Here is a 20,829-nt window from a genome sequence, read left to right on the forward strand (position 1 = left end):
TTCTCATTATTAGGAGATATCAAAGTTATTGGCAATTAAAATATACTTATGCTACAGATACTGCATTGACATTTGTGCACCAATTATTTGTCACCAACTATCAACAGTTGACAACAATTTCTCAAAATCACTGACCTGCCTCTTGATAATTTCTTCCATGGCTGTTAGCCTCTCTCTACTCAATTGCAATCATCATTACAGATATCTGTGCACTTATCTTCTGCATCCTTAACCCCTCACTTGGTTGTGTATGCTTCAAGGGCAAAGGCTACATTTGTGAACAAAGCCTAAAACATTGACTTTGACTTGGAGACACTTGACACATCTTTCTTTAAACAGAAAATCATTGACCAACAGCATAGGAAAATGAGGATGCTTCTGGTTGGTGCTATAAAGAAGGTTTTTTTTTTTATCAATTATACTGGGAAAATGTTGGATTCTAAAAAGTATAATACATTTGTTAACTTTGGAACTTTCAGTGCTTTAATAAATACCCCATGTGACACACCAAGGTGGGAGGTAGGGTGAAATACAGGTTATACAGGTTATAGCTTACAGTGATTCTTTAATTTGCTAGAGATTTTTCAGCAGACTGTTTCTAAGGACTCAATTCTGCAGATCTCATTTTGGGAAATGATAGTGCAGCGATCAAGAGTGTGGGCGTTCCAGTATGGACTGTGTTTGACCTTTATCTCTGACATTCACTAACTGTGTAATCTTATATAAATTATTGAATTAACATCTAACATAGCCCTAATCCAATGTCTAATATGTGCAATGGGAACAATAGTAGTCACATGCAGTTATGTTGTAAAGACCCAATACGATGACATATGTGAAGTGTTTATCACAATGCCAATATTTAAGACTTTACTGATTTTTTAAAAAAAAAATAATTGGGTTGATTAAATGATAGGTCATCTTCATTTTATTTATTATTGAGTCTTAAATTTACTTTTTACTTGATCATTCTTCAATTTATCCTCCTCAGGCAATTTCTGTCTTTTTCCATAAGTCTAGACCTGTTTTAAAGGATCTTGTGAAATGTCTAAGCTCCAAAAGCCTAAAGGAATCAAGCCCAAGCCGAAAGGTTGTACCGTGGGGAATTTTAAAATATCCTTTGGGACGAGTGGCAGAACTTCTCATAGCATTAAAATTCTTTAAGTTGCTAACCAAGCAAGCTCCTTTTTTCCTCATATGAAACAGTGTTTTGTTTCCCTTATGGAACATTATTTCCATTGCTTGACCCAAGTTTACTCCGTTAAGTTATCCTTGGTCAAAGAACAAATTTATTTTCAAATCTATAATCCCAATGATTCTGCAAGCTCTTTTGAGAGCAGCTCTTCCCACTGCAGAAGGGTTTAGAGAAAATGTGCCCCTTTTCTAGCTATTTTCAGAAACTCTCCCTTTGTTTCAGAGACGATTCTGTTTAATTTTGGCCTTTTGTGCCTGTGCAATAGCAGGTGTAATCCAATCAAGCGACAGCCTTCCTTCACTAGGTTATCAACTACAGCCAGAGTGAAGGGCTATTGTCTGCCCATGGACCTGACTTACACAATTTGCATGCTCCTTAATTCCAATTCTGTTCTATTGTACTGCTGTGCCTCACCATCTCAGCTGGAAGAAAAGTCAACCCAACACAGCAGTGTCTCAATCAACGCGGAACCACAAAAACATACCTAAATCAGAGGTCACAATGTGAGCTCAGAGGCTTTGAAAGTAATCATCAGAGAAAACGAAAACATATATAGAAAGCATTTTTCCCTCTTGTTGCTGCATTCTCTTTACTCTATCCTTCCCACACAGTAACCCTATTCATGAATGAAGTAATACCTACCTAGCAGCATGATGACTTCCATTCGTGGCAAACTGAAAACAAGAACCACAATAAAGAGAATAGTCACCTAAGAATACACTTCAGCAGGACAATAAAAGTCTTTGGCAAAATGAACAAGAGGTGCCAGAGAAAGGGATACAGGCTGTGCAAAGAAAAGAAATATGTCATGAGTTCTACTTCTTATTCCTGGTATCATTTGACACTGAGATTTTTCTATTACAATCAACACGTAAAGCATACAAAAAGAGATACACAGCAATACCCTGGAAATGCAGCAGTTGTTTTCAAAGAAAGAGTTTTAACCCCAGCCACAGCAGCCGAGGGATCATTTAAGAGGGTGGAATAGAGACATCGTCCAGCTAACGCTCAGCCCAGGAAATGACAACAATCAATTTTCTCTTCTGCAACTACATCAATCATTTGCAGGTGTTCATAGGTGGAGGGCCTTTTGCACATCATTATCACATTCAAGAAAAGTGAAACAACTGATGTGTTCTATGTTGTCCAGAATCTGATAGAGCACAAGGAAGTAGAAAAACCCAGCTGAGGCATTAGAAACAATTCAAGAATACGATTTTGGGGATCATGAAACTTCTGTATTTTAAAGCCAGGATTTTGAGCAACACATCCAAGCTGTGATTGTAAAAATGCTTTGTGATTGATATAGCCATTCCAATGCAAAGGAATAAAATATAAAACGATTCATCTGCAGTTTGGATAGAGACCAAGGTAAGGTATCGATTCCCAGAAATACATACTGAGTGCCTACTACCGTACTAAGTGCTAAAAAGTCAATGTGTGGTCAGCAGGATTCAAATCAGTATCTGGAGCTTTTGGTAGATTTTTTTTTTACTTATCCCACTTGACAATGAGCTCTGCTCCATATTAGTGGGGGATGCAGATTACAGAGTACACAGTGGTACCTGAACAAAGGTAGAGTTGTCCTGATACCCTAATGTTGCAAGTTTGGTCTTCAACCTTAGACATAATATAGTTACATCCATATTTTAAGGGAGAGTTACCCTTAAGCTAATTATTTACTCTACAAGAAGACTCAGGGTGTTTTTTTTGTATTAATTAATTATTCATTAATAATTCGTATTAATATAGTAAGTTTCAGATAATTATTATTATATCAATACCACTTATGCTATCTTGTTTCCAGATTGGCCACTATCAATTTCCTCTATCCATGTACGAGTATGACAGTCTCAAAACATCCCTTTAGATGGAGCAGAGCTTGATGGATGGGTGGATGGATGTCACGGATGGTGATCCTTGACAGAAAAAGTCTGAAGGATTAGAATTTGGCTGTGATTTCTGAAGGTTACACATGTCCTGTTGCTGCATGAGCACCATCTTAAGATGAGCATCAGTTGGATTTAACCAGGTTCTTCTAATTCCAGCTGTTGGGCATTTGATTTTATTGACACAAAAAATCTAGTATCAAACCAAAGAAATGTTTTCTCCTTTCCTTCTGTCAACTCAATAGATGCCTGCTATAGTCGTCATCTTATTTTCAGTCCACTTAATTGTTTATATTCTAGTAATTTCTAAGCTGTGGTTTTATTGTATCTCTAGTGTGCAATAAAAATGCATACAACTCTTCAAGAAGCCAATATGAATTCTGATCAAGTTGTATATTCTTGTCAAATTTCAACCACGTGGATACTTTACAGACAGTAATTGATTTGGCTCAGAAGTTCATTTTACTTTGGCAGCACTATCTATATTCCATCCTTCTGAAAATATGCTGATCTTCTGAACTCACTAGTTTATGGATTACCAGTCAATAGAAAAGTATGACTGGATCATTTCCCTACAGAAATCCTGGCTGTAGCAAGGCCACCTGCACAGCTTCCTAGATATCTGAAGTTTTGCAACCTAATTCTTTTGGCGCATTTATTATAATAATACCTTCCACATCAGTTCAACGCAAAACAAGGTCATATCCAAATTAGATGAAGACCAAAATACAAAACCAGATGGGTACATCATGGAAAACCAGCCCATATAAGGTTCTCTATTTTCTTTGTACCCATGTCACAAATTGTTGGACATGCCTTCTTTTATTTATTCTTCTAAATACATAGATTCAAAAGGATCCTCTATAAATCCCATCTCCTTGTAACTTATTGCAAAAGGACTATCATTTAGTATAATAAACAGACCACCTACTGAGTCTCTTGTCTAGGTAGCTGATGACTCTATTCAGAAGCTAAATTTTTATGTAATCTCGAACAAAGACCTGGTATGGTGTGAGAGGGACTTGATCAAAGGATATAAGGTCCCTGGTGGGCTAAAAATACACCAGAGAACAAATAAATAAGTGAGTAAATAAATATGTGAATCAACACACATAAATACTATTAGATCATGGTATATTAAATTGTTTCACCACTACTTATGAAAACAATCCACCTTAACTTTTTAATTTGGAATAAAAGGTTAATATATCCAAATGGCGAAACAGCAGGACTGCACAACAAGGCGGATCTCCCTGTTATCTCTGCCCTTGCTGCTTGCCAGGAAGCAGGGCATACCCCTGCCATTATTGTCACATTATAGCTTGCATAGTGCTTTAGAGATCAAAATATGCGTTCACCTATAGTATCTCATTTATACTCGGCAGCCAACTTCAGCTGAGACAAAAGATTATACATCATGTTTTATAAATGAAGAAACTGAAAGAAGTGATTTTTTTTTTTTTCCTCTGAACTCATCCTATTAAAATGGAAAGCATTTCTTCAAATCAAGTCTTCTGATTCTGGGGTTGGAGCCTTTCACTTAATTCATGTCATAAAGGTAAGTTCAGAGGGCTTGGATAGCCCTGAATCCCCCCAGATCACCTTCCGTTTGCAAGAGTGGTATCTTTTAAAAGTAAATGTACTCAAGATCAAGAGTTGGACGTGTAGTTGAGCCCTGAAAGTGGTCAAATATGTCCAAGGAGTGAGATCCAGTGCTCCGAGAAATCTCTCCACTTTGTCAATAGGCAACTGGGCGGGCAGTCATGGAAGGGAAAGCAGGAGGGCATGCAGAGTCTCTAAATCTGAAGTAAAACTGGTCATTACAACAAAAGATGATTTATGCACGTCAATAAATCAAACTGACACAACTTCAGAGATTTCTCCTTTTTTCCCCCAAAAATGCAGCGCATTTAAATATTGATGTGGCTTGATGGTGCCTTCAAGCTCTTCTGATGCTTTCTTCTGACCCTGGAGCATAGGTGCTATGCTTGGGGCCACTTAACTGCTTTATCTATCGAGGGACTCTGTCAGTGGGCATATCTCCCCACACAGCATAGTCAGGATGAGCAAGCCCTAGGCATGTCCCCAATTTTTATCTCAGTCAGCACTGCGCTGCTGGGTGTGCAGCTCCCTTGTCTCCAGCAGGTCCCTGGAAGCATGGTGACAGGTAATTATAAGAGTTAAATAGGCCTGGCATTGTCATGTTCAGAAACTGCTTGCAAAGCACACAAACTCCACTTGCTGCACTCCCCTCTCTCCCACTTCAACATCCAAGACAAATTAAAAGGATTTTTATTTAGAATTTCATGTTCCACACCATTCTGCGATTTTTTCCCCCTCTCCCCAGGGAGAACTTTCATTTGCTTTGAGTAATAGTTTTTTGTTTTTTTTGTTTGTTTGTTTGGTTTGGTTTGGTTTTTCGTTTTCAAACCGAGACTTTATTGTGGCAGGCCAATAGACCAGGCTATTATGGCCAATTAAGAATAAAGGATAGAGAGGGTTCAACTCCAGTGATGCAAGAGATAGTGGAAAACTTTCCACTCACTGTATTTCTCCAACTTTCCCACAAAGGAATTTGTTTCTTAGGATGTTGTCTTAGATCTGAACAGATTTTCCATTTCTCGAGGACTGTTCACTTCAATAGCAATCGACACAGGTTGCTCTAATCTAGTGTTGGAGGGGTGGGGAATATTTTCATTATAAAGCATTTGGAAACATATGGTTTGGTCTAAAAGAGCAGAAATACTCTGTATTGGCTTAAGTCAATTTGTTTTCATTAAGGGAAAACATGCTGGTGACTTACACACATTGGTCCCATTAGGATTCTTCTTTTCTATTTGCTGGCTTTTATAATTTTAGCTTGAATTATGAAAGAACTGTTTTCTTGTGCCCTCCACATCTTAACCAACCTTTGAAATGTACATATCTCAGAGCTGTCAGTAAACGTAGATTTTTGTTTTCAAGAGAGAGGCATGCCCTTCCTTCCGTACATAAACCTTGCCCTTTGCTCTGGCTCAATTGCTTTAATCCTATTACCTTCTCAATAATTCCATCATATAATTCAGTTCTCCAAAGCGATAAACTCAAGTACAGCCGTGAATACATTGTCAATTCTAATTTGGGGAGAGCTGCTGATCTTAACTCCTGAGGGTGTCTGCATAGCACTTAAACTTGTAATTGAGTGATAAATGCCATTTTTCATGTTCTCTGGTCATCCAAGTCTGGGACTTCCAGTTACCACAACCTATCCTGCCTCTGTGTGAAAAGACTTATAAATTTGGCTTGGTGTCCAGAGGTCAGTTCAATAGGAGAATCAGAGGAAGAGGAAGATTGTAAAGTCAGACATATGCCTGAGAGGATTCTGATAGTTGAGTTTGCTGCCTGAGCATCCGACCATTTATTTAGCTTTCCTGAGAGATTTGGTAACGTTTATTTGCTATTTTGCAATTGGAGTTTTCCTACAGAGTTTGTGGAGGGGGACGGGAAAGATCAGAACTAGTTAGTATCAACTTGAAGCATCTCTTCAGGGTACTTAAAATAAATTGCATTCAAAGATAGGAAAGGGGGGAGGAGAAGACATGGGGGGCTTGTGGGAAAGCAGGGAGGCAAGGCTACATTCGTCTGCTTGAAAGCACCCACTTTCCATCATGAATATCATAACAAGTAAGGCAGAATGAGACAATTAAGGTAATAGAGCTTCAGGGACTAACAAAGGCCAAAGTCTAAATCTTCTGGAATTGAAATGGACTAGAGTATGTATTCTCCAGCAGACTAAAATAATACTTTATTCATGCCAGCTCTAGAAAGGTGATGTTAATGGGGTCGGATAGAACTTCCACTGAAAACTTCACTTGCCCTGAGGGAAACCAGAGAACAGAGTTCAGAAGGGTAACTGCCTGCCTTCAAGGCTCCTGGATAGAAATCTCTGGGATGTATGTACTCTACACTGAAATTCTTAATTAAAAGAAAATCTCCAAATCAGCACTGGATGGGCCATTTTTTTATGCCCCGTGTTAGGTTTTGTGGGAAGTGTCAGAGAGTAAGCTGGGTTGTGATGCCAATGAAGTCCCGGTGAGCCCACTCCTCTCAGCCAGCCCTCCCTCCTGTATGAGCACAGGTGGCACACAATGTAGGCAGGGTGAAGGGCATGAAACAGTTTGAAACACTCTCTTATGGCAGTGCCAGAATCCCTCACATAGTCATTCGCTGTCCGGGGCCATTTTCTTTTCCAGCCTCCACATGGAACTGTTGGCAACCTGACTCATTCTGAGGTTGTCTTTATCACCTCTAAACTGGCGGCCCACCCTTCCTACCCACACTTCTAACTACTTATACCATCATCTCCTGGTCAGCTTTCTTAACAACTGGCAGAACTTCCATCTCAGTGTCCCTGGAACCCAAGGTATCACATGCCACAGGTGTCCATTCATCCTCTGACTTCCATACTGGAATCACTGGATCCCATTTGCTGATCCCAAACTCAGGAAAATGTGCACTGTTGTTTGACTCTTCTTTCTCTTCTGCAATCACATCCAATAAATTCTCAATGTCTTCCACTTTTACTCGTCAGAGATAATTACCTTATCATTCTTACCTCCACTATTCTCCTGTTGCCTGAATAAGGGAGTAAAAATAATTTTATCTCTACCATTCTAGGTTCTTGGCTAGGACACTCCTATTAAAAAAGACAGATTGTGGCACCTGGGTGGCTCAGTGGGTTAAAGCCTCTGCCTTCGGCTCAGGTCATGATCCCAGGGTCCTGGGATCGAGCCCTGTATCAGGCTCTCTGCTCAGTGCAGAGCCTGCCTCTCTCTCTCCCACTCTCTCTGCCTGCCTCTCTGCCTACTTGTGTTCTCTGTCTGTCAAATGGATAAATGGAATCTTTAAAAAAAAAATTTAAAAAAAAAGATTAACAGGAGCAAAACAGAAGTTTAATAACATATATAGCTCTTGTATACATAGAAGATGCCCAGGAAAACTGAGTAATTCTCTGAAAGGGCCCAAGCCACCACCTTAAGTATCATCTTTAAGGACAAAAGAAAAATGTTGGGGGCTTGAGAGTGGTAGGGGCCACTTATGGGGAGTTACCAGGAAACCACAGTAAACAAAGATATGGTTTTCATGCAGATTTGTTCTTCCTTCTTCACTCACAAGAGTTTCTAGAAGTTTGCTTATCTCCTTCTCCTGCTACAGAGAGGGACACACACCTTACAAATGGGGATTTTCCTTAAACCTATGAATGTCTCTTATGAAAGAATAACTTCTCAATGTTCAGATCGCCTCCTATACTTGCTGTTTCTGAAAATTAATCAGCTTAAAATAGTATTGGTGCCAAAGAGGCATATATTGGGGTGTCATACTGTTTCCCTTCACCTGATTTAACTTTCTAAAGTACAACTCATGATAGGAAGAGCTTGTTCTATATCCTTGAATGGGACATACAGACAAAGGCCACTCTACTCAAATGGTATGACACTTCCATCTAACCAATTTCCCATCTTATGTCTCACTTCAGCCCTCACACACTGTTATGGCCTGGATCCTCCCAAAGTTGATGTGTTGAAGCCCTAACTCCCAATACACCAGAATCGGATTGTTTTTGGAGATAGAGCCTTTAAAGAAATGATTATGTTAAAATGAGATTGTTAGGGTGGGCCCTAAACCAATCTGACTTGTGTCCTTATAAGAGGCAATTTGGGGCGCCTGGGTGGCTCAGTGGGTTAAGCCTTTGCCTTTGGCTCAGGTCATGATCTCAGGGTCCTGGGATTGAGCCCTGCATCAGGCTCTCTGCTCAGCATGGATCCTGCTTCACCCCCTCTCTCTCTGCCTGCCTCTCTGCCTACTTGTGATCTTTGTCTGTCAAATAAATAAATAAATATAAATCTTAAAAAAAAAGAATATTAAAAAAGAAAAGAAGAGGCAATTTGGACACAAACATGTTTGCACACAGAGGAAAAGCCATATGGGGTTACAGGAAGAAGATGACCATCTATATAAGCCAAAAAGAGAAGATACCAAACCTGCTAATACTTTGATCTTGGACTTCTAGCTTCTAGAACATAAGAAAATAAATGTCTGTAGTTTAAACCACCCAAGCTATGGTATTTTATTACGGCAGCTCTAATAAGTTAAGACGAACATTTTAAAACTTAGTAAAACTGCACTATTCTCTAGTTACAGAACCATGATTCCAATATTTCTTGTCAACATTTTGTACATCCTTTCTGGTATTTAATTCCTTTCCCTATCTCTACACTTGTTATCCTCAATGCTAAATTCAACTGTTGTCTTTTTCTGGAAGACATCCTAGATTCCTGAACTTAGAGATCTTCCTTCTTTTGGTCACCAATAGCACTTTTTTTGGTAACTCTAGTCAGGTACTTATCACGTGACACAACATGGGAGAACTCTAGGAGAATGGCCATATTTGCGCTTACTCATCACCTAGCCTCACAGCTCTAGCACATCTTCTGTGAGAAGTAGTATTCTGTAAGTATTTATGGCACAAATATATGCTCAAACAAATTGATTAAAAGGAAGCTTAGAAACCAAGCAGTTAATTGCCCTCGTATAACAAGTAGCAAAAATGATATATTGAAAAGTCAATGTCTAACTTTGAGTTTTCTAGTTAATTAGTTGTCTAACTAGGGCTACAATCTGGATCTCCTCAGTTTATGGCTGTTTGCATAACTCAGTATATTGCCTTCCTGGAATAATATGACCCCGTTAAAAAGTAAGTGCATTCAGGGCAGAAAAACAACATGAAGTCATTAATATGTATTATATTTTGTTTATTATGTTACCAGCTTTGGAGTACAAGGCTTTGGGATAATGAGACCTGAATAATCAAATGCATAAGGATTGACATTATCAGATGACAGAAAATACAGACTGATGCCTGACCATTTTCTCAAGTACGGTTTTTCCCTGAGATGCCAGTTCCTCAGGAGTCAGACAACATGAAGACATTAGACACTAAGCATTTCTGCATATGCACGCTCACGTGAACAGAAGCATTGCAGTTGGAGCTCAGGAAAACAGGGGGATGGGAAGCACTCTGATGACAAACTCAAATTACTAAAGTTTTATTTAGCAGTTGTTTTTTATTGTTGTTTTTGTTGTTGTTTTAGAGAGAGAGGGAGAATGGGAGGGGCAGGGGGGAAGGGAGAGAGAATTTTAAGCAGGCTTCATGTCTAGTGAGGAGCCCAACATGGGCCTGAGATTATGATTTTTTTTTTTTAAGATTTTATTTATTCATTTGACAGAGAGAGAGAGATCACAAGCAGGCAGAAAGGCAGACAGAGAGAGAGGGGGAAGCAGGCTCCCTGCCCAGCAGAGAGCCCGACACGGGGCTCGATCCCAGGACCTGGGATCATGACCTGAGCCGAAGGCAGAGGCTTAATCCACTGAGCCACCCAGGCGCCCCCGGAGATTATGATCTAAGCTGAAATCGAGTCAGAGGCTTAACCAGTGAAGCCACCCAGGTGCCCCAGCAATTGTTATGGTATAATATTATTTTATCCCTATCATTCAGTTCTACTTTAGAAAGTTAAATTAGTTGAAGGGGAAAATAATATGTCACCCCAATAGATGCCTTTTTGGCATAAAAGTTATTTTAGGTTGATATTTTTAAGCAGCAGCAAACATAAGAGAAGCTCAGAATATCAAGAAGTTACCACTTCCATAAATGGTTCCTGCCACCCCCCGAATGCTGTAATACTTCACATTCTGTTAGGTCGGGATCATTACTTACTAGTATAGTCTATTTGCAATAGACTATAGACTATAGAACTCGTTATATTTGCAATGAAACTAATGTTGAGATAAAGACGTGTTTTTCAACAGCTAATAGTTAATAAGCCTGACACATTTTCATGCTTACCCTCATAACGCCAGGTTTGTCACCCTTGGCACCATTCACATGTTGGGCTAGATCGTTTCTTTGTGGTGGGGGTGTCATCCTGTGTACTGCAGGATATTGTAAGATGTAGCATCTTCCCTGCTCTACACTCACTGCATGCCAATACCATCTCCCCACGGAGCTGTAACAATCAAAAATGTCTCCAGATACTGACAAATGATCCTTGGGGAATAAAATTATCCCAGACTGAGAATCACTGTTCATAACAGGAAAGCTTTTTGGAGATTCTATTCTTTAAGGCAAACTAACTCCTATTCAAACAAACAAATAAAAAAAAAACAAACAAGCAAAAAAAAAAAAAAACCCACAATTTCAGTGGCTAAACACAGTAGCTTATTTCTTGTTTACACCAGTCTAATGTGGATCTGGATTGGAAAGGAGGGAGGTATGCAGCTTGTCTCATGCAGCGACTCAGGAGACTGATGGCTTCATCATCTTCAAGGATGCCCTGTCTTGATACACAGTCAACAACTAGGGAAAGAGCCAGAAGGACTGTGTGGTCGATTTCCAATGGCCTGGCCTGAAAGTGGAACATGAACTCTCCACTCACATTCTATCAGTTTGAAATCAATCAGAAGACTTCTCTTAATTGCAAGGGAAACGAAAACGGAGTGTAGCTCTGTGAACAAAAGAGGAAACAATTTTAATAACGTAGTTTCTTCTGTATGTCTAATAATGCTAAAAGGGAAAAAAAAAAAAGTTCCTTTTCTACTGAATGTGTCACAGAGGAGGATGCTTTGGGCCTGTGTTGGGCCCAGGATATAATTCATTAGGAGTAAAGGAGTGCCTTCTTATCTCTGAGACTTAGTTTTCCAGCTCCAAAACTAATGATGATCTAAGCCAGAAAGTGTCCGTCCTGAATCACGTCTTGGTCCAGGAGTAGAGTGGGCTACGTGTGACTTAATACATACTCACCTAAGTGTATAGTTGATGGAAATTCTTTTTGGCCTCTCTGAGACGATATGTATATATTTTTTCATCATCCAACATTTAAATCATGCCCCCCCCCAAAAAATTCCGAAGTTAAAGACAAAACTGGAGGGCATTTGGGTGGCTCAGTTGGTTAAAAGACTGCCTTTGGCTCAGGTCATGATCCCGGAGTCCTGGATTCGAGTCCTGCATCAGGCTCCCAGCTTCATGGGAGTCTGCTTCTCCCTCTGGCCTTCTCCCCTCTCATGCTCTCTCTCCCTCTTCTCTCTCAAATAAATAAATAAAACCTAACAACAACAACAAAAAAGGAAAACTAGATTCTTATGAAGAAACCCTTAGTATATTCAATAGGCATTTATGTTCTCAAGAGGGCAGAAAACTGAATCTCTTTTTCTCATTCTTGTTTTTATTTTCATTCATGGGACCTATGTCTCCACTCTTCCACTGAGAACAAATTCATAAAATGGCTGGCCAGAATGGAGGGAGTCCTGTCTGAGATTGTGGAGCAGAGAAAACTAATAGATCACACAAGGATGCAATCTGTGATCCCAGACCCATGATGTCTGTACCATGTTACAAGAATGAGCTGACCCTAGATGAAATATCTTCCTTCCACTTTATTTTTTGGATATGTTCTACCTTCAGGAGCTTTACATCTCATCCCAGAGCTCTTTTCAAACTGCTTCCTCTCAGACCAACATATGTTAATAAGAAAAATCATTCAAAAGCACATGCCTATGCCACAAAGTGTTACAAAAACACCACCTCTGTTCTCTCTAAAGAGAGAGCTGTGCAAACAGCTAACCACATTCAGCATGACAGAACAGCCTGACTCTAGCAGCTTTCACTGACTGCAGAGTGCAGGTGATGAAATAATTAAGCTTAATTGGGGAACTATTAGCAAATGACTCATAGAGAGGAGTGTAAGTGGAAACTTGAAGGGTATATGACTTTTAATAGTCTAGGGGAAGAGAAAAGATAATTGTAGGCTAAAGGAACAGTTTGATCAAAGGTACAGAGGTGTTTTTGTGTATCTGGTGTGTTCCGGGAAGGCTGAACAGTTGGCAACAGAAACAGCTTCGCCAGAGGTCCTGAGCTTGAGATGGTCTCTCGACTCACCTCACCGTCGCTCCACCACTTCCATTTGGTCTCACATTCCCTATTTCCTTGAACATGACTGGAATGAAAACAGGCTCACTCCCATTTCCACCGCTCTCCTCGTGCATGCTCACCCCAACAAAAACGCACTACCTTCGAAATCTACACTTAGCCAATGTTAGTCTCCCTCCTGAAACTTGTTCCCTTTGATGCCAATCCACTTCCACACAAACCCCCAATTCACATATATTCATATCTTTCTTCCCACACCCATTTTTCACATTTAGAGGTGAATAAATTCATGCTATATAATCTCATTTCTGTAGATGTGGTATGTTTCATTTTTTTAAACTAAACAATAGGATGCATATGGGCAGCAAACATGACCTGTAATTATTGGCAACATCCTTCACTTCTGTGAGTGCAACTGCAATATAATTTGTTCCCAGCAAACTTTCTAAACAGGTCAGAAACTTGAGATGGTAACAGCATAAGCTTTGGTATTTAATTGTAACATTAAAACAGTCGTCAAAGAATGGTAGGCAAAGATTCATCTTGCATTCAGTAGTTAGAATGATTTAAATTCATCACTAAATGTCCCTCTACCCATCACGTATCTTTTGTTGACCTGGCAGAAGGGTTTGCATATTTAATCCACTTTCTTGTTCTGGACAGCTGCACTATCACCAGGAAGATATTCTGAGAGGAATATTTCTGTGTCATCTAACAAGGGAAGAGAATATCATGTTCTTCAACTCATGGAATGTATCTAGAAACTCTGAAATTATGCCAAAGATGTTGCTTTTTTTTTTTTTTTTTTTTTTTTTAAATAGTAGAAGAGGGCTGGGAAGAATTGAAAGGACAAATAAGTTTTTTTCTAGTTTTCTTACACAATATGTCAAATTTTACTTGTAAAGAAAGATTTATGAAGGCCAATTTAGATAACTAGGTAACATTAGATTAAATCTATAGGCTTGGGAGGTGGTCTTCTGGAATTTGAATTCTGTGGTTTTTTTTTTTTTTTTATAAACATATATTTTTATCCCCAGGGGTACAGGTCTGTGAATCACCAGGTTTACACACTTCACAGCACTCACCAAAGCACATACCCTCCCCAATATCCATAATCCCACCCCCTTCTCCCAAACCCCCTCCCCCCAGCAACCCTCAGTTTGTTTTGTGAGATTAAGAGTCACTTAGGGTTTGTCTCCCTCCCAATCCCATCTTGTTTCATTGATTCTTCTTCTACCCACTTAAGCCCCCATGTTGCATCACCACTTCCTCATATCAGGGAGACCATATGATAGCTGTCTTTCTCTGCTTGACTTATTTCGCTAAGCATGATACGCTCTAGTTCCATCCATGTTGTCGCAAATGGCAAGATTTCAGCCATCAAAAGAAATGAAATCTTGAATTCTGGTTTTATCATTAGCAATTTTACTAAGGTCTCTGTTTCAGTTTGCTCATTTGCAAGATGGGTTCTAATTGATGGTAGACGTATACCAATGAACTTTAATTCATAGAACTCTGAACCGAGTTAATATATTCAAAATTCTTAGAGCAGAGTACAACACAAAACAAAAATTTCTCAAGCATTAGAGAAACTCCTAGTCCTACAGGATTCCTTCATGTCACGTTTTCACAATTCTGAAACAGAACCTCTCCTCACCTTTCCATTTTCTGCTTGGTTCCCTTGAGTTCCCTTGTTAATAGGAGATAAACCATGCTAATGTTAGATATGAATAAAGGGTTGACATAAATAAAATTTGATGTAGATAAAGAGTTTTGGGCAAAGATCTCAAAATTTCATAATTCTGTAACGGCAAAAGATCTACTGAAACATGGAAAGAGTTCACTGCAATTAAAATTGCTCAGTCAGGGGGGCACCTGGGTGGCTCAGTGGGTTGAGCCTCTGCCTTTGGCTCAGGTCATGATCTCAGGGTCCTGGGATCCAGTCCCCAGCCTGCTTCCTCCTCTCTCTCTCTCTGCCTGCCTCTCTGCCTGCTTGTGATCTCTCTGTCAAATAAATAAAATCTTTAAAAAAATGTTAAAAAAAATTGCTCAGTCAGATAGACCTCTTTGATGTAATTCTCCTTCTCTATTTTCAAAAATACAACTATAAATTTCCCCACTGGGGCATATTTGATTGATAAAATAATCAAACTTTTCTAAAATCTATTCTCAGAATGTTCTTTGTACTGTATACCAGTCACATGTGTGGAGTTGTGTTTCCCAATCACAGAATAAAAGCTCTAACCAGAATTTGGCAATTTGGTAATACATGGGATTAGTCCACTCTGGGCTGCCTCTGTCTTCAGAGGCATCTTCAGTTTGCATCTGTGAGTGAGAGTGATTGTAAATAATGTCTCCTTTACTTCTCTAGTGAGAAGGCTTTTACTGAATGATCCTACAAAATGCCTGAAGGACTGAGCTCAGCATATGCTCAAAAGATTGATAAATATCCCCACAATTCAGGGATTTCAAAATACTATCCAGTTACTTTTCTTCTCCCAACAGAATTTAATGAAGTAATAGGTGAAATTTCAATTTTCCTCGTGCTTACCAGTGTTTAATTCTTAACCAGAAAAGAGAAAGACTGATTCTACATATTCAAGCTCTTTTAGAAAACAAAACTGAATGGATTTACTGAAAATCTGTCCAAAGTAAATGGTAGACGTTGACGTACAATGTGATGCAATTTTAAAACTTCCAGTTATTTATGCAAATTTAGTTGTTGATGAGTTTTTCTCCCAATATATACGTGAGTATCCACATGACTATGAGGGTGTGTGTAGACCTAGAACCTGTGGCTTTCTTGACATGGGAAAGGAAATAATTGTAATTTATTTACTTACTTATAACAATTAAAAGATTAGCTCAGTTGATTTGCCAAGACTGTCTACAATACTGTCATTACTTTCAAAATTAGAAAATAGTAATGAGAAGCGAAAAAAGCTGCATTAGCAGTTTTAGAAGGAAAAGGTCTTTATGTACCGAAAAAAAAAATCAGGATGATATAAGCATTTTATGTTTTACCAAAAAAAAAAAAAAAAAAGATCTGCTTTTCCATCTTCAGCATCCATATCTCTGTTATGCATATTTTATGGAAATTCATTTTTATGGTATTAAACTTGAAGCATTGATTTTAAGTTTTTAATAGCCACACATATTTTGTTATATTTTACACAGAAATATAATATATTTAAAAATATAGACCTATTTAAGAGTGGCACTAAACCCTTCCAAAAAGATATACTTTCAAGGTTATCAGATGCATCTTGATGCATAATTTGGAGATGAATGTGTTCTCTAACTGCAAATCGACTATATTTGGGCTGCGGTTTACATAAAAATACAATTTTTAGAGAAAAATCATCATCTTATCTGAAAATGTTTCTGGAGATAGCTTGTTGTCCAGTGATCCATTCCCACCGATGATGGCAGATAAACTGCATATATTTAAAGGCAAGGAAAGGCACTCTCTGCTATAAGATGAATTAATTTATCGTTTTCACCTTAGGTGGTCCACTGGTGACTGGGGCTTAGGAAGCGGATATCTTCATTGCAGTTCTGCTCCAGGAGAGCAATCTTCACCATTTCTCTGCTACTGCTTTCAAATTACATAGAGCACTGTGCAGGAATAAAGTGTAATGTATGGCTATGGCCCTAAACATGCGTATATGGCTTTACAGTATCATAAAATGAGAATCCTGTGCAGGCAATTATTATTTAAGCTGCTTTACTCTTGAGAAAGGCCACATGGTACATCTACATTTTTAGCTCTTTTTTCATAGAGATTCACCAAAACATTACTGCGAATTAACACATTTCTATATAGGGGATAGAAATGGGCATAGATTAGTTATTGAGGGCAGGTGCTGTATGGACTACCTGACAAATTGGCCTTCGATACAAATAACTTCATTATCCCAGATAACAAGAAGCTCAGGGTATGGGTGTATTCAAAGGCTAGTTGACTCAGTCACCCAAAGGTGATATCAAGGACCATTTTTCCTTCTGGCTCTTTCCTTACAATCATCTTTGGAGTCTTGTAGTCACTCTTAGACTAGTTTTGTTTATTGTCACAAGGGGTCTGCCCCAGGACAATGAAGGTAGAATCTTCCTTGTTTATAATCACTTCCTTGTTTGTAATCAATTGCTTGTTTATATGAAAGCAATACAATTGAATATTCATATTTTTCTTTGATCTGGTTGAGCCTACCTTAGTTATCTGATGACTTCCTATCCAATATATCTTATCCAAGCCAATCCAATCCAATCCAATCCAATCCAATATAGGTTGTGCCCCTAATGCTTTAAAGTCACTGGGTTCTGTTACTAGAGTGCTATCATTTTGAGGAAGACTGAATACTTGAATAAGTTCAGGGTGACTGTCAGTAAAAAGGAAGAGTAAAATGATTGCTCTTCTATAAAATCAACAGTGTCCCCCAGAAATAACCGAGACAAACATGAGTACCCAATTCAAATACACTGTGTACTATGAACCTGACTTATCTATGGCAAATTATCAACTCCTGGAATTCATTTTTCATCTGCAAAGTAAGAATTGTAATTCCTTCTTCCTAGCATGGTTTTGATGATTAAAAATAATGTATGGGAATAATGTAGTACAGAGTCCAACATATATAAAGGTACAAAAGTACTTGCTCAAAAAAGGTAGTAAGGAGTAGTTCTTACTGTTTTTGTGACTACCATCATAACTTGTCATATGGTTGACCTGTCTGCTGACATACAGCTAAGGGAACAAATTTATTTCAAGGAAAAGCAAATGTCACTCCGTAGAATATAACTAATTAACTTGTAAAGATTTTCATCAAGATCTACGGGGACATTTAGAAAATAGCTCTATAGATCCAGTGATAGCAGACGTCACTTCAGAAATAAGTCGGGGACTCTAGGGCCCTGGTTGTCACAATGCCAGCCATCACCCTGTTTCTCTATCCTGCCTGGAATAGGTTTAATATCTTCCATGGGCCCTAAAGCTAAATAGGATAATATGACAATTTCCCAAGGAATTCTTCCAACAGTTCCAATTGATCAATTCAGCTTTTCTCTTATTTTAGGGCAACATGAATCTTGACTATATCTTAATTGATACATTCATCATTTCTATTTAATGCAATTTTAAACCTGTGAAATTTATTCTAATGGTATCTGTTATTCTTTCCTTCTGGAAAGTGCTACCTACCTGTCTTTATGGAATGTAATTATCTTCCAAAAAACTTTCTGTTTGGATTTCTACAGGACGCATTATATAATTGATTCCTATGCCAAAAAGGTACAAGTTAATACTTTAATATAAATATAAATTATTCTCCAGACAATGACTCATTCATGGTTTAATTCAATAGATCTAAAATATATTTAAAGCCTGTCTGGCTACCTTCCTGCAAAATGCTGTAATCATCCTTCTAACTCCTTCCTTCTTTTCTCTCTTATTTTTATCTGTTTATTCATATTTCAAGGTGCAATAGTGATGTGCCTCCTCCTCACTCTATATGTGATATACGTTATGCACATTAAAAGGCAGCAATCAACTATAGGCATATTGATTAAATCAAGCCATCGTGAGGAAGAGCTGAACAAATTTTACATTTATTTAAATTTCTCCATCAACTAAGTCTGCCTGCTACTGTCCTTCACAGGATATTTACTTTGCTTTCAGTACATGAAGCGTGAGTTTCAGTTTATAAATTAAATATTTTGGAAGACATAAGTTCACAATTGTTTCTTTAAAAATGGAATGTATCACACATTTGGCTATGAAGTAGAGCAATGTCTGAGTCTAAAGGAGCTGTTTTTGAGCATTAATAAAGCAAGGAAGGTAAATTAAAATATAATAAAAATATATTTAGCTTCCTTTCAAACGAGATTTAAAATTTAAAGTACAAGTAAAAGATAATGGATAAAGCATACAGAAAAATTAAAAGGTAAGTATGTCAAAAACCTAGACAAAATATCTATTTACCATATGTCTCAGTTAGCTTGGGCTGCCATAACAAAACACCGTGGACAGGGTGGCTTAAGAAGCAGACATTCGTTTCTCATAGTTTTGGAGGCTGCGAAGTCCAAGATTAAGGTGTTGACAGATTCAGCCCACTTCCTAGCCTGCAGATGGCCACCTTCTGGCTCTATCTTCCCACAGAGGAAAGAAGCGCTGGTGTCTTTTTCCCTTATCATAAGCACAGCAATTTCATCATGGGGATTCTACCCTTATCTAAACCTAATCACCCCCCAAAGGCCCCACCTTCTAATACCATTATTTTAAGGGTTAGGGCTTCAACATATGGATTTGGGGGGACACAGTCAGTCCATACCCCATGTGATCTAACAATCTCATGACTAGATGTTTATGCAGAAGAAAAAAACAAAAAACAAAAAACAACAAACTTATGTCCAAAGATCTGTACTTGAATGTTTCTAGAAGCTTTACCCACAATTACCAAAGACTGGAAACAACTCAAATGTCTTCAGCTGTAGAACAGATGAATAATTTGTGATACAATCATAAAATGAAATACTAATCACCAAACTATTGATTTATATAATAATGTGGGTGCATTTCAAAAGCATTGTGCTAAGGGAGAAGGCAGACAGAGAAAGCAACTATGTGCTTCTGATATTCCAAAATAGGAAAAATTATAGGGACAAAAATTAGATCAATGGTTGCCAGAAACTGGGGTGAGGAGAGGGAATTGGCTACAAAGGAACATTTAGGAAATTCAGGGTTGATGAAAATATTGTACATATTAACTGAGCCCGTGTTTATCTGGCTATAAAAAATTGTCAAAATTCATGTGCGTCTATATAAAAACTGTTCCTCAAAAAACTCAGCAGTAACAAAACCCCTAGACTAACATCATCAAAGGATGCCTTTGGAAAACTCCTTTAAACAGGCATGACTATCACCAGCAATATGGTTACTCATTAAAAAGTAAATAGAACACTAATTTTTGAGTGCTGAGGTGACCTACACAGTATGCGAGTTTCCACTTGTGAGAAATGTCACTATGATGACCTGGTTGTCTCGGAGTTCCAGAATTACCCTAATGAACTCCAGTGCCTTGGGCACAGGCAGAATAGTTCTAACCTTGTGACTGTGTGTTGAAGAACCTCAAGCTCAGCCTGTTCAACAGCCTTCCCCCCTGGCGTGCCAATGGGCATGAAATTCTCATCAGTAACTCTCTTTTGGATTAAGGAACTGGAAAAAGACACTGGGAGGGGAACTTTGAAGATGATATCAAGGTTAACATGACTCATTAAGAGGCCACAGGAATTAATGAGACATCCCACAAGAAGCACATTAAAGGAGCATTCTCACACACATCTGTCCTGGTTCTGATCTGCTCTTTTCACTGAGAGGCAATATAATGTAGAATCAAGACAGAGGAGATTAAGAAGAGGGATTTTAAATGTTGGCTTTGCCCCTTAGAACGCTGCCCTGTTAGTCAGATTCCTTAGCTACTTCAGGTCTCAGTTTTCTTAGCTGTAAAAAGAAGAATATGTACCACTAGAGTGGTTTACAGAGCACACACACATACATGCCTTATTATGATAACATTCAGTACATATACATACAGTCATTCATACATAGTAAGTGCTTAGTAAATGTGAGCTACCCATTCCAATTAGTACTGCATCATCCCTTCTCATATGAGGTCTTTTTAACCACCGATCAAGTGTATACGGCAGTGTTCAGTGTTTGTGGAGTAACATACCACCTCTATACTTAGTAAATTAAATAAAAAATGCTTTGTTTTGTCAGTTGGGACATT

The sequence above is a fragment of the Mustela nigripes genome, chromosome 3, assembly GCF_022355385.1.
Source record: "Mustela nigripes isolate SB6536 chromosome 3, MUSNIG.SB6536, whole genome shotgun sequence".
Classification (NCBI taxonomy): Eukaryota; Metazoa; Chordata; class Mammalia; order Carnivora; family Mustelidae; genus Mustela; species Mustela nigripes.